General features: G+C 43.5%; 1 non-coding gene across 1 annotated transcript; it reads right to left on the bottom strand.

Annotated features, from left to right (window-relative positions):
* Positions 1 to 1,226: 1,226 nt before the first annotated feature.
* LOC102188576 lies at positions 1,227 to 11,613 on the bottom strand. The gene is made up of 3 exons (XR_001917714.1): positions 11,597 to 11,613; positions 6,072 to 6,140; positions 1,227 to 1,320 (listed from the first exon to the last, which is right to left on the bottom strand). It is a non-coding gene; the product is annotated as an uncharacterized LOC102188576 (transcript).
* Positions 11,614 to 12,269: the final 656 nt, after the last annotated feature.

The raw sequence follows: 12,269 nt of genomic DNA, 5'->3' as shown, positions 1-12,269 counted from the left end.
CAAGCTTAATAGGAAACACCTTTCTCCCCTTCCACGGGACACATTCACCGCTCATGACACATAATAACAGGGGGTGATTTACTCTTTCATGAACCTACCATTTCTACCCATAACCTTTGCTGAAATGGACCCCTGTTGTCCCCATCACACACACCACTCTCAGTGCCTTGAGGGGGTGATGTCAGTGTTCATAAGAACAATGCACTTGAAACATGGAAAAGGGCAAAACTTTATAAGTGTCTGTTCCAAGGCTTACAGTGCATCAGAAAACTGATATCACATACTAACACATACATATGGAATGTGCATATATGGAATCTAGAACAATGGTACTGATAATGAATTTCTTTGCAGGGCATCAGTGGAGAAACAGTCATAGAGAAGAGACTTATGGGCATGGGGAGAGGGGAGGAGACGGTGAGATGTATGGAGAGAGTAACATGGAAACTGACTTGTCCATATGTAAAAGAGATGGCCGATGGAAATTTGCTGTATGTCTCAGGGAACTCAACAGAGGCTCTGTATAACCTGGGTGGGGGTAGATGGGGAGGGAGATGAGAGGGAGTTTCAAAAGGGAGGGGATATATGTATACCTATGGGCTTCCTTGTGGCTCTGCTGGTAAAGAATCCTCTGCACTCTGGGAGACCTGGGCTTCATCTGTGGGTTGGGAAGTTACCCTGGAGAAGGGAAAGGCTACCCACTGCAGTATTCTGGCCTGAAGAATCCCATGGATCAGGGGGTCACAAAGAGTCAGGCATAACTGAGCAACTTTCGCACAAGCATATGTATAACTATGGCTGATGCATGTTGATGTTTGGCGGGAAACAGTACAATCTATAAAGCATTATCCTTCAATTAAAAATAAATAAAATTTTAAACATGAAGTAAAGTCAGCCTCATTCTAGATATGGCTTCAAATTTGTTGACATGTGTAAAATAAAATATTCTAGTAAAACTTCATTTTAAAAAATGTCAAGAGATAGAAATCACTTTGCAATGTCCTGATGATGTGATATTCTTCATTTTATGGCCCCCTGTTTCTTGGAAGAGTACCTCCAGGATCCCTTAATTCAGTGAGCATAAAGACACAGGCCTTGCGCCATGAATATGGAATACCGTCAGCACCTCCTGCTGTTCTGAATGAATCTCCTGACAGTGTACATGTTACATGACAATGGTTATGGAAATTATAGGATGTCATACCCACCGAATAATTGCACCCAGTTCTGTCTCCTTGCCATGTTCATCCACATTGACAGTGTGCGTTAAGAGAGTGTTCTCGTCCCCTCTAATGAGTTGAAATTCATTGTGACCCGCGTCTACGAGAGAGAGAAAAGATACAAACAGCTCCACCTTACCTTGTTGTCAGTTAGATTATCGTGACACGTGGCGGGCATGAACAACAGCCCATCGAGTACGGACCCACTCACTTCATGCGTGCACAGAATGCTACTGTTAACTGTGGCAAGGAAAGGAGGCAAGAATTTTCCTCATCCTCACCTTTTCCTACAATGAGCCAGTCACTCTTTGCTCTCTTACTAAGATGCTTCATAGAACGTGTGTTCTGATAAACTTAACGGATTCTTTTTCTGCTTGTTTATGTATTTATTTTCGACTTGCTGAGTCTTCCCTGCTGCCCGTGGGCTTCCTCCACGTTTGGTGACTGTGGAGTGCAGTCTAGGTGTGGTGTGCAGACTTCTCATTGCTATGCCTTTCTTGTTGCTGAGCACAGACTCTGGGGAGCATGGACTTTGGTAGTTTCAGCTCGGGGGTTCTAGAGTGCAGGATCAGTAGTTGTTGTGCATGAGCTTAGTTCCCCACAGCACGTGGGATCTTCTCGGATAAGGGATTGAACCTATGTCTCCTGCCCTGGCAGGCAGATTCTTGTCCCCTGGACCACCAGGGAAGTCCCCAAGAGTGTTCTAAACAACGTACACATATTATCAAATCCAGGTTCAAAAATTCTTTGTATTTCTGTGACCCCAGCCATGACATTGTTTTCTCTTGACAAAAATCAACCTACCTTGTGTTCATTACCTTCCTGACTGCCTGCGCAAGCCAGGCAACCATGTGAACACTCTAAGTATTGTGTTTCCCAAGCCCCTCAGTCGGGATTATGACACAGACTACCGCCATGTCTGCTGGTGTGAAGACAGCTTACCTGCTGGGACATGTAGGCAGTGACTACCTAGAGGTGACATCCTTCCAAACCTGGAGTGCTGCCCCTCCTCTCTGTCCTGCTGCCCCTCCTCTCTGTCCTGCCTGTCTGCTCTGCAATGCCTGTCCACTCGGCCCCATGTGTCTTGACAAGGAGCAGCTCCGACCTACTGTGTGTCACACTGCACTCTCTATGTCCATTCTCTCTGTCCTGGCCTCCACCTCACCTTCCTGCAGTCTCAGCAACATGGAATGTAAAGATCCCCATCTGTGTTCCTGGAGCATGCAAACACCATTGCTCAGTCTCTGAAACACTGAAAATTATTAGTGCGCTTGTGAAAAAAGCAGCTTCATGTCGGGAGCCATGTTATGCATTACTGACAAAATGGAGGCACCCCCAACCCATTCTCCTTCCCACAGGCACAGACCCGGGATGAAGGAGTTAGGCCTTGTGATTCTGACTTTTTTTTTTTTTTCCTCTCCTTGGCTGAGTTGACTTAAAAGGAATATTAAGGTGCTTATTGTTCTTGAGAGGAGCATGAGAAGGCACAAAACCTTCTGCAGCTATGCTCAGAAAAGAATTCATAAAGTTAGTCACTGACATTTGTTCAAGGAGTTTTACAAAAGAGTGTCCCAGGATGAGCACATAGGCTGCAGCTTGAGGACATGGGAGGGATTGCTATCTGAAGCCTATTTGTGAAGGAAATGTTTATGGCAAAGGAGTTTACTGAATTTAAGGCTTAGAAATAATTAAAATAGAAGCTGAAGATTTAAGGAATGTTGTAATGTTAGTATATTTTACTGTAGCTTATAGAGGTTAGGAATTTTAGAGATACTATAGCTAGAAGCCTTTTTAAGAGACAGTGAGCTCAGGATGTTAGGGGCAAACAGGATTTAGAAAGATAAATAAACTGAGGAATGTAGCATGAGTTACAATGTAACCACACGTTAACTATAGGACACATAAGAAGAAGTAGATAATAGATGTTAAAGCTGATTTGGGGAGAATCGCTGAAGCAGGAGCTCTGTTTGAAAGGCAACAATGATTTACGGAGATAATAAGTCTGGGTGAGGGGGAACTGAAAATGTCAAACCTCTGACCTAATGTTTTCGTAAAAGTATAAAAGAAAGTCTTAAACTTGAAATAAATAGGCAGTCCAAGAAAACTGGGAGGCTGGCTCGTTTCTCACTGACCACTCACCCTTTCAGGTTGAATCCCTGGCTGCTGGAGCTGGACTCTGGCAGCTTCAGAGTCTCAGAGCCCTGACGAGAATATGCAATTTTCCCAAGGCCACGCTGAGTCCACCAGCCTTGCTTCACGTTGGGACAGCTTAGTTCAGACTATGCATGTCCTCAGATTATCAGTGACCACCTGTGGTTCACCATGGCTTCACCAAGGTGGGCATAGCATCATCACTGAATTGACTGTGATGTTCATGAAGGGATGGGGTCATGAGAGTAAACCTGTCTTCTGGGCGTCAGCTCACCATCAAGGCCACTGCTGTACTGGGCCTGATGCAGGTGCACCTCACAGTCCCCAAAACAAAGCTGAAGGCTGCAATGGCTGGTCCCCAAGAGACCTTCCGAGAAGTCTTGCACTTACATTTTTCTCCCTTGTTTAGTCATTGCGTAAAAATCAAGCTAAAAGGGGTTGCAAAAATGGAGAAGAGTAAAGACAGTGGAAGCATTCATGATTCAGCCAAAGGAAACCATAGAGTGGGAGTAAGGAAAAAATGAAGGCATAATATAGGAAACCTCAAATATCAGAAGTTATCAATCAAAGTATGGGGAAATATTTCAGGCATGAATTTTACTAATTTGTGGCTATCGCATATGTACTGTATGACTACTTAATTTAGGCAAGGGTTATAATCACATATTGATCTACTTAAATTTAATCAAACATGTTTCCCTTAGGGCATGTGAAAACAATATTGTTATTTAGGGCCATTATAAAGAGCTCAGAGATACAAAGCTGGGCCAGCATGCCCATTGCTTTGTATAGAAGCTGCCTTTATGGTTGAACTCATGATGATTTCCTTGAGTTCAAGTTCATCCATCTCATCTTGAATGGACTAAGATATTATAAGATTGTTTTTAAATAGTGAATGACACTAATATGCCACCTCAAGATAGACCCCGAGACCTCAGTTCATAAGCCTGTTGTAAATTATCTGTGAGAATTCTATGAAAGAGAAATTGTACACTCATGTTTAGCCACATTGTTCTGGTTGATATATAATTGCTATGCCATGTCTGACTCTCCATGACTCCACGAACTGTACCACACCAAGTTCCTCAGTCCTCCACGATCTTCCAGAATTTGCTCAACTTCATGTCCTTTGAGTCAATGATGCCATCCGACCATCTGATTCTCAGTTATCCCCTTCTCCTCCTGCCTTCAAACTTTCCCAACATCAGGGTCTTTTCCAATGAGTCAGTTCTTCGCATCATGTGGCCAACGTACTGGGACTTCAGCTTCAGTATCGGTCCTTCCAATGAATATTCAGAATGTATTTCCTTTACAATGGATTGATTTGATCTCCTTGCAGTCCGAGGGACTCTCAAGAGTCTTCTCTAGCACCATCATTCAAAAGCATCTGTTCCTTGGTGCTCAGCTTTCTTTTACACTCCAAAATCTCCAATCCATACATAACTAGGGGGAAAAAAATACTGTTGAGTAAATGGATTTTGTTGGCAAAGTGATGTCTTTGCATTTTAATAAGCTGCCTTGGGTTGTCATAGCTTTCCTCCGAAATACAAATTATCTTCAATTTCGTGGATGCAGTCACAATCCACAGTGATTTTCGAGCCCAAGAAGATAAAACCTGTTCACTGCTTCCAGTCTTTCCACCTTCTATTTCCATAACGTGAGGGACCAGATGCCATGATCTTAGCGTTTTTGAATGTGGAGTTTCAGGCCAGCTTTTTCAGTCTCCTCGTTCACCCTCGTTATGAGACTCTTAGTTCCTTTTCATTATCTTCCATTAAAGTGGTATCATCTGCATATCTGATGCTGTTGATATTTCTGCCAGCAATCTTGATTCCAGCTTGTCATTCAAGCTGGAATGACATTTGGCATGATGTGCTCTGCATATAAGTTATAGAAGCCACATGAGGATATCTTGTACTCTTTTCCCAATGGGAACCAGTCTGTTGTTCCATGTCCAGTTCTCACTGTTGCTGACTGACCCACATACAGGTTTCTCTGGAGCCAGGTAAGGCAATCCGGTATTCCCATATCTTTTAGAATTTTCCACACTTTGTTGTGATCCACACAGTCAAAGGCTTTACCATAGTCAATGAAGCAGAAAGAAAAAAAAAATGTTTTCTTTTTTTTTTTTTTTCTAGAATTGCCTTGTATTCCTCCATGATCCAGTGAATTGATCTGGTTCATCTGCCTTTTCGGAATCATGCTTATACGGCTGGAAGCTGTCTGATCATGTACTACTGAATCTTAACTTGTAGGACTGTGAGCAGTACCTTGCTCACATGAGAAATGAGCCCGACGGTGTGGTAGTTGGAACATTCTTTGTCATTTTCCATCTTGGCGATTGAGACGGAAACTGACCTTTTCCAGGTCTGTGGCCACTGCTGAGTTTTCCAAAGTTGCTGACACATTGCTGCAGCCCTTTAACAGCATTGTTTTTTTAGGATTTTAAAGAGCGCAGCTTGAATTCTGTCACCTCCACTAATGTTGTTCATATAATGCTTCATAAAGTCCACTTAACTTCACAGTCTAGGATGTCTGGATCTGGTCTCGTTGAGTTACACTCCATTGAGGGGAGACGTTTCAGTCCCTGACCTCTGATTTTTAGTAGGAGCAGAATTCAGATGTATGGGGTTATTGAAGAAAGATGAGACCAAGATTTCTACCTGAATGTACTCTTTCCAGAGAAACGTTCATACTTACAGTCAACAGCATAAAAGTTTCCTTCCTTTGTGCCTGAGACATATTTTTCTATGCATTTCTCCATTCTCCCTTAAAAAAAAAGCATATTCAAGTTAGTTGAGTAAGACAATAAAAATTTGATGTATAATTAGCATTCTTTCTGTATGACACCCAAGAATATGTGTCAGGTATCACCTCCAGTGCTGGTGAACAATTTGACCTTCAAAAGGGACAAAATATGTTGTCTCATATGCAGTCACTGTCAAGTGACAAGGATGGTTTGTTCTACACACTAAATCTGACTAGTAGTTACAATGACAACCTGCAGATACAAACAGGTCAGGTGTAAAGCCAATAAACATAGAGAAATCTAGAATTTTAGGAAGAAAGGAAAAGAATGAACTTTTCCTTTATATATATAGTTTCTGAAAACAGAGAGACATAGGCATCATGACAAACCTGAGGGATTGTCGCAACCCTGGCAGTGAGTCATTAGACAATGAAAGTGGAAGTGTTTGTCACTCAGTTGTGTCCGACTCTCTGTGACCCCATGGACTGTAGCCCGCCAGTCTCTTCCTCTGTCCGTGGGATTCTCCAGGCAAGGAGACTGGAGTGAGTTACCCTTTCCTTCTCCAGGGGAATTTCCGAACCCAGATTTCGAATCTGGGTCTCCTGTATTACGGGCAGATTTCTTACCCTCTGAGACACCAGGGAAGCCCTCAGTAGACAGTATGAGAGCCATCAGGCCTTATGAGACAATATGAGATCCCCCAGGCCTCATTACACAATATAAGAACCACCAGGGAAGCCCTCAGTAGACAGTATGAGAGCCAAAAATCACAAAATTTAAAAAAAGTTTAATTTTCTCCAAATACACAGTGTTCCTCCACCACAATACCAATATGAGGATTAAACCTGAAAGACACATATCTGCATACAGACACATTTCACACTCACAAAGACACTTGCACAAGCAAACACTTAAGTACACTTGATGTGCTTATATGTTATGAAGAAATTTATGCATATAATATATGATAAGTATATATTATTACCTTTGTAACCAAAGAGGAAGTGGCTTCACATATGTCCTCTGCACATGTATGTGAAAAAAGGGGTATTTGGCATATATAAAGAATCTTCGTGAAACTAATACTAAAAGAGAAATAACCCTACAGGAACTGGATTAATTTTTGAACAGACACCTTGGAAAAGAATGCCCACAGTGAAGTGTGGTGAGTGTTCTTAGTCATTGAAAGTGAACGTGCAAGTCATTCAGTCATTTCTGCCTCTTTGTGACCCAATGGCCTATACATTCCATGGAATTCTCCAGCCCATAATACTGGAGTGGGTAGCCTTTCCCTTCTCCAGTGGTTGTTCCTGACCCAGGAATTGAACTGGGGTCTCCTGCGTTGCAGGCAGATTGTTTCTTTACCAAGTGAGCTTCAGGGAAGCCCTCTTAGTCATTAGGGAACTGAAATGCATAGAAATCACTGAAAAACAGCCACAAAGTGGGAACACAACAATTATCCAATATAACTTCAAATACACACAATTTTATCTGAGCAGACAAACTCCTTTCATTTGGCGTGGAGAACGTGATTCTTTGCATATGCAGACAGTGACAACTGCTTTAAACATTGTGCTGAGTGATGGAAGGTGGGGAAAATGATTCATAGAGCATGTTTTTCTCGCATGAAGATCCAGAAAATTTAGAAAGTGCAGATCTGTCTTATCTATGGCTCTAGAGGTAGAAATTTGATGATGAGAAAAGAAAAAGACAGTATGAAATGGCAAAAAGATAGGACACTGAAAGATGAAAGCAAAATTCTATCTGGGCAGGCCTTACGAATAGCTGTGAAAAGAAAAGAAGCAAAGAGCAAAGGAATAATGGAAAGATATTCCCATTTCAATGCAGAGTTCCAAAGAATAGCAAGGAGAGATTAGAAAGCCTTCCTCCGTGATCAGTGCAAAGAAATAGAGGAAAACAGTACAATGGGAAAGACTAGAGATTTCTTCAAGAAAATAAGAGCTATCAAGGGAATATTTCATGCAAACATGGGCTCAATAAAGGACAGAAATGGTATGGGCATAACAGAAGCAGATGAATATTAAGAAGAGGTGGCAAGAATACACAGGAAAACTCTACAAAAAAGATCTTCATGACCCAGATAATCACGATGGTGTGATCACTCACCTAGAGCCAGACACCCAGGCATGTGAAGTCAAGTAAGCCTTAGGAAACATCACTACGAATAAAGCTAGTGGAGGTGATGGAATTCCAGTTGAACTATTTGAAATCCTGAAAGATGATGCTGTGAAAGTGCTGCACTCAATATGCCAGCAAATTTGGAAAACTCACCAGTGGCCACAGGACTGAAAAAGGTCAGTTTTCATTCCAGTCCCAAAGAAAGGCAATGCCAAAGAATGCTCAAACTACTGCAGAATTGCACTTATCTCACACACTAGCAAAGTAATGCTCACAGTTCTCCAAGCCAGGCCTCAAATGCACATAAACTGTGAACTTCCAGATGATCAAGCTGGATTTTAAAAAGGCAGAGGGAACAGAGATCGCATTGCCAACATCCATTGGATCATCATAAAAGCAAGAGAGTTCCAGAAAAACATCTACTTCTGCTTATTGACTATGCCAAAGCCTTGGACTGTGTGGATCACAATCAACTGTGGAAAATTCTTCAAGTGATGGGAATACCAGAACACCTGACCTGCATCTTGAGAAATCTGTATGCAGGTCAGGAAGCAATAGTTAGAACTGAACATGGAACAACCGACTGATTCCAAATCAGGCAAGGACTATGTCAAGGCTGTATACTGTCACCCTGCTTATTTAACTTATACGCAGAGTACATCATGAGAAAAGCTGGGCTGGAAGAAGCGCAAGCTGGAATCTAGATTGCCAGGAGAAATATCAGTAACCTCAGATATGCAGCGGACACCACCCTTATGGCAGAAAGTACAGAAGAAGTAAAGAGCCTCTTGATGAAAGTGAAAGAGGAGAGTAAAACAGTTGGCTTAAAGCTCAACATTCAGAAAACGAAGTTCATGACATCCGGTCCCATCACTTCATGGCCAATTGATGGGGAAACAGTGGAAACAGTGGCTGACTTTATTTTGGGGGGCTCCTAAATCACTGCAGATGGTGACTGCAGCCATAAAATTAAAAGATGCTTACTCCTTGGAACGAAAGTTATGACCGACCTAGACAGCATATTGAAAAGCAGAGACATTGCTTTGCAAACAAAGGTCAATCTAGTTGAGCCTATGGTTTTTCCAGTAGTCATGTATGGATGTGAAGATGGACTCTCAAGAAAGTTGAGTGCTGAAGAATTCATGCTTTTGAAATGTGGTGTTGCAGAACACTCCTGAGAGTCCCTTGGACTGCAAGCAGACCCACCATCCTAAAGGACATCAGTTTTCTTGAATATTCATTGGAAACACTGATGCTGAAGCGGAAACTCCAATACTCTGGCCACCTGATGCAAAGAACTGACTCCTTGGAAAAGACCCTGATTCTGAGAAAGACTGAGGGCAGGAGGAGAAGGGGACGACAGAGGGTGAGATGGGTGGATAGCATCACGACTCAATGGACATGAGTTTGAGCAAGTTCTGGGAGTTGGTGATGGACAGGGAGGCCTGACGAGCTGCAGTCCGTGGGGTTGCAAAGAGTCGGACACGACTGAGTGGCTGAACTGAACTGAACTGAAGAAAAGGAGGTGTGCTGGAGAATTTTTATAACTGTTTTTAAAAACAAAACTGTTTCTATTTCTGAGTGTGTTGTGTCTTTTTGCCACTCAGGCTGCTCTCTGTTGCTGAGGGCAAGGGTCATCACTCTCTAGTTGCAGTGCCGGGATTTCTCACCATGGTTTCTTCTCCTCCTGTGGAGCATATAGCCCAAGGCTCAGTCATCATAGCACATGGGCTTACTTGCTCCCGGGCATGTGGCTTCCCTCCAGACCTAGATGGAGCTCATGTCTCCTGCATTGGCAGACGGATTCTTAAGCACGGAGCCACCAGCTAAGACTAGGAGAGAATACTGGAGTGGGTTGCCATTTCTTATTCCAGGTAAAATTGATTTCAGAAAGATTCAGTTCAGTTCAGTTGCTCAATCGTGTCTGACTCTTTGCGACCCCATGAATCGCAGCACACCAAGCCTCCCTGTCCATCACCATCTCCCGGAGTTCACTCAGTCTCGCATCCATCGAGTCCGTGATGCCATCCAGCCATCTCATCCTTGGTCGTCCCCTTCTTCTCCTGCCCCCAATCACTCCCAGCATCAAAGTCTTTTCCAATGAGTCAACTCTTCACATGAGGTGGCCAAAGTACTGGAGTTTCAGCTTTAGCATCAGTCCTTCCAAAGAAATTCCAGGGCTGATCTCCTTCAGAATGGACTGGTTGGATCTCCTTGCAGTCCAAGGGACTCTCAAAAGTCTTCTCCAGCACCACATTTCAAAGACATCAATTCTTCGGCGCTCAGCTTTCTTCACAGTCCAACTCTCACATCCATACATGACCACTGGAAAAAACATAGCCTGACTAGACGGACCTTTGTTAGCAAAGTAATGTCTCTGCTTTCGAATATGCTATCTAGGTTGGTCATACCTTTCCTTCCAAGGAGTAAGCATCTTTTAATTTCATGGCTGCAGTCAATCAGTTATATATATTTATAAAGCCATGTCTCCACGCATAGAACATTTAGTTGTTTCTTTTCTTGATATTTTTATTCCACACAATGCATACCTGAGTTTACATGTTCTCATTTGGGGGGATAATTGGTGAGCAAATATGTTGATTTCTGCCATACTTGCATGTTCCTAGGAAGCGTCTTTGGTATAGTGGCCATTCCATGAATGGTACTTGGATCTGTGTGTGTGTGTGCTTGATAGCTCAGTCCTGTCTGACTCTTTGTGACCCCTTGGACTGTAGCCCTCCAGGCATCTCTGTCCGTGGGATTCTCCAGGCAAGAATACTGGAGGGGGTCGCCGTTTCCTCCTCCAGGGGATCTTCCCGACCCAGGGATGGAACTCCTGTCACATGCCTTGGCAGGCGCCTTGGAAGGGACTTAGGAACGTCACTAGGGGCTCTGAAGGCTTTGGAAACTCAGTGGTGATGAAACCTCCCCGTGAGGAAGCCCCGAGGGCAGAGCTCACTGTTTGCTCTCCCCTTGCTCTCACTTCTGTGCTCAGTGGGAACTGTCTCTTACAAATTCTGCAGGAAGGAGTTAAGCCCCTGGTGGGGACTGTGGGCTCCAGGACACGAGCCTCTTCCCTCTGCCGTGTCCCTCTTTCCTTTACTGAGTTGATGCCAGTAGTGCTTCTGGGTTCTCCCTCTAAGCAAAATTTTCAGGGCATTCCCTGGAGGCTCACGGTGGAACCACCTTCCCCTCAGCTCAGAGAACTTGCCCAGCCTCACAGCTCCAGGGCATCTTCCTCTACCACCCAGAGAAGCTCTCTGCAGACTGGGAAGACACACCCTCCCTCAGTTGGGGGTTTACCGGTGTTTTTCCTTTTGCGATGATTTTTACTTACTTGACATAAAAATGCATCAGTATGGTGCCATTTTCTTCATCAAACTCAATGTAACGCATGAAAGCGTAGAATGGCGCACCCCTCGGTGATCTTCTCTATATTATTGGCTGCCATGTAATAGGTTAACCATCTTCCTGTGAACTAAAAGTTAAATTCCCTTCAGAAATCGCAGTCCATCTCTGCAAATTCTGCCCAACATCATCCCTCAGGAGTTTCCCTGCCCTTTCACTTAGCCGAAGTTACCTATCTTTACCAACACAGCCCTAGGTATAAAATCATAGGAAAAACTCATGTCACATTAAGGAAATAATTGAGGTATTACTGAGATAGCTTAAGCTATCTTGTCAAATGCCACAGCCCTAATCCAGCAGCTGTGTGGTCTTCCTTCCATTTTACAAGAGTAGTGAACATGAGAGATGATACAGACATCACAAACAGCAGGTATAGAGCCCGTGAAGGGAGCAATTCTCAGTTGCAGGGACATGGCTAGACTTAGCAGTCCACATGACCAAACCTCGAAAGGGACACTCACATCAATACTCACTAAGACTTCCTCCCAAGCTAGGACCACCGTTCAAATGCCCCTGGTACCTGAGAGGCGTCTATCTGAGCATCACCTTGACTGGCAACAAGCAGAATAAGGACAAGACTGCACAGCAGAACCTTCATCTTG

Source organism: Capra hircus, unplaced genomic scaffold (genome assembly GCF_001704415.2).
Source record: "Capra hircus breed San Clemente unplaced genomic scaffold, ASM170441v1, whole genome shotgun sequence".
NCBI classification, from domain to species: Eukaryota; Metazoa; Chordata; class Mammalia; order Artiodactyla; family Bovidae; genus Capra; species Capra hircus.
This window is presented reverse-complemented; position numbering and strand designations above follow the sequence as displayed.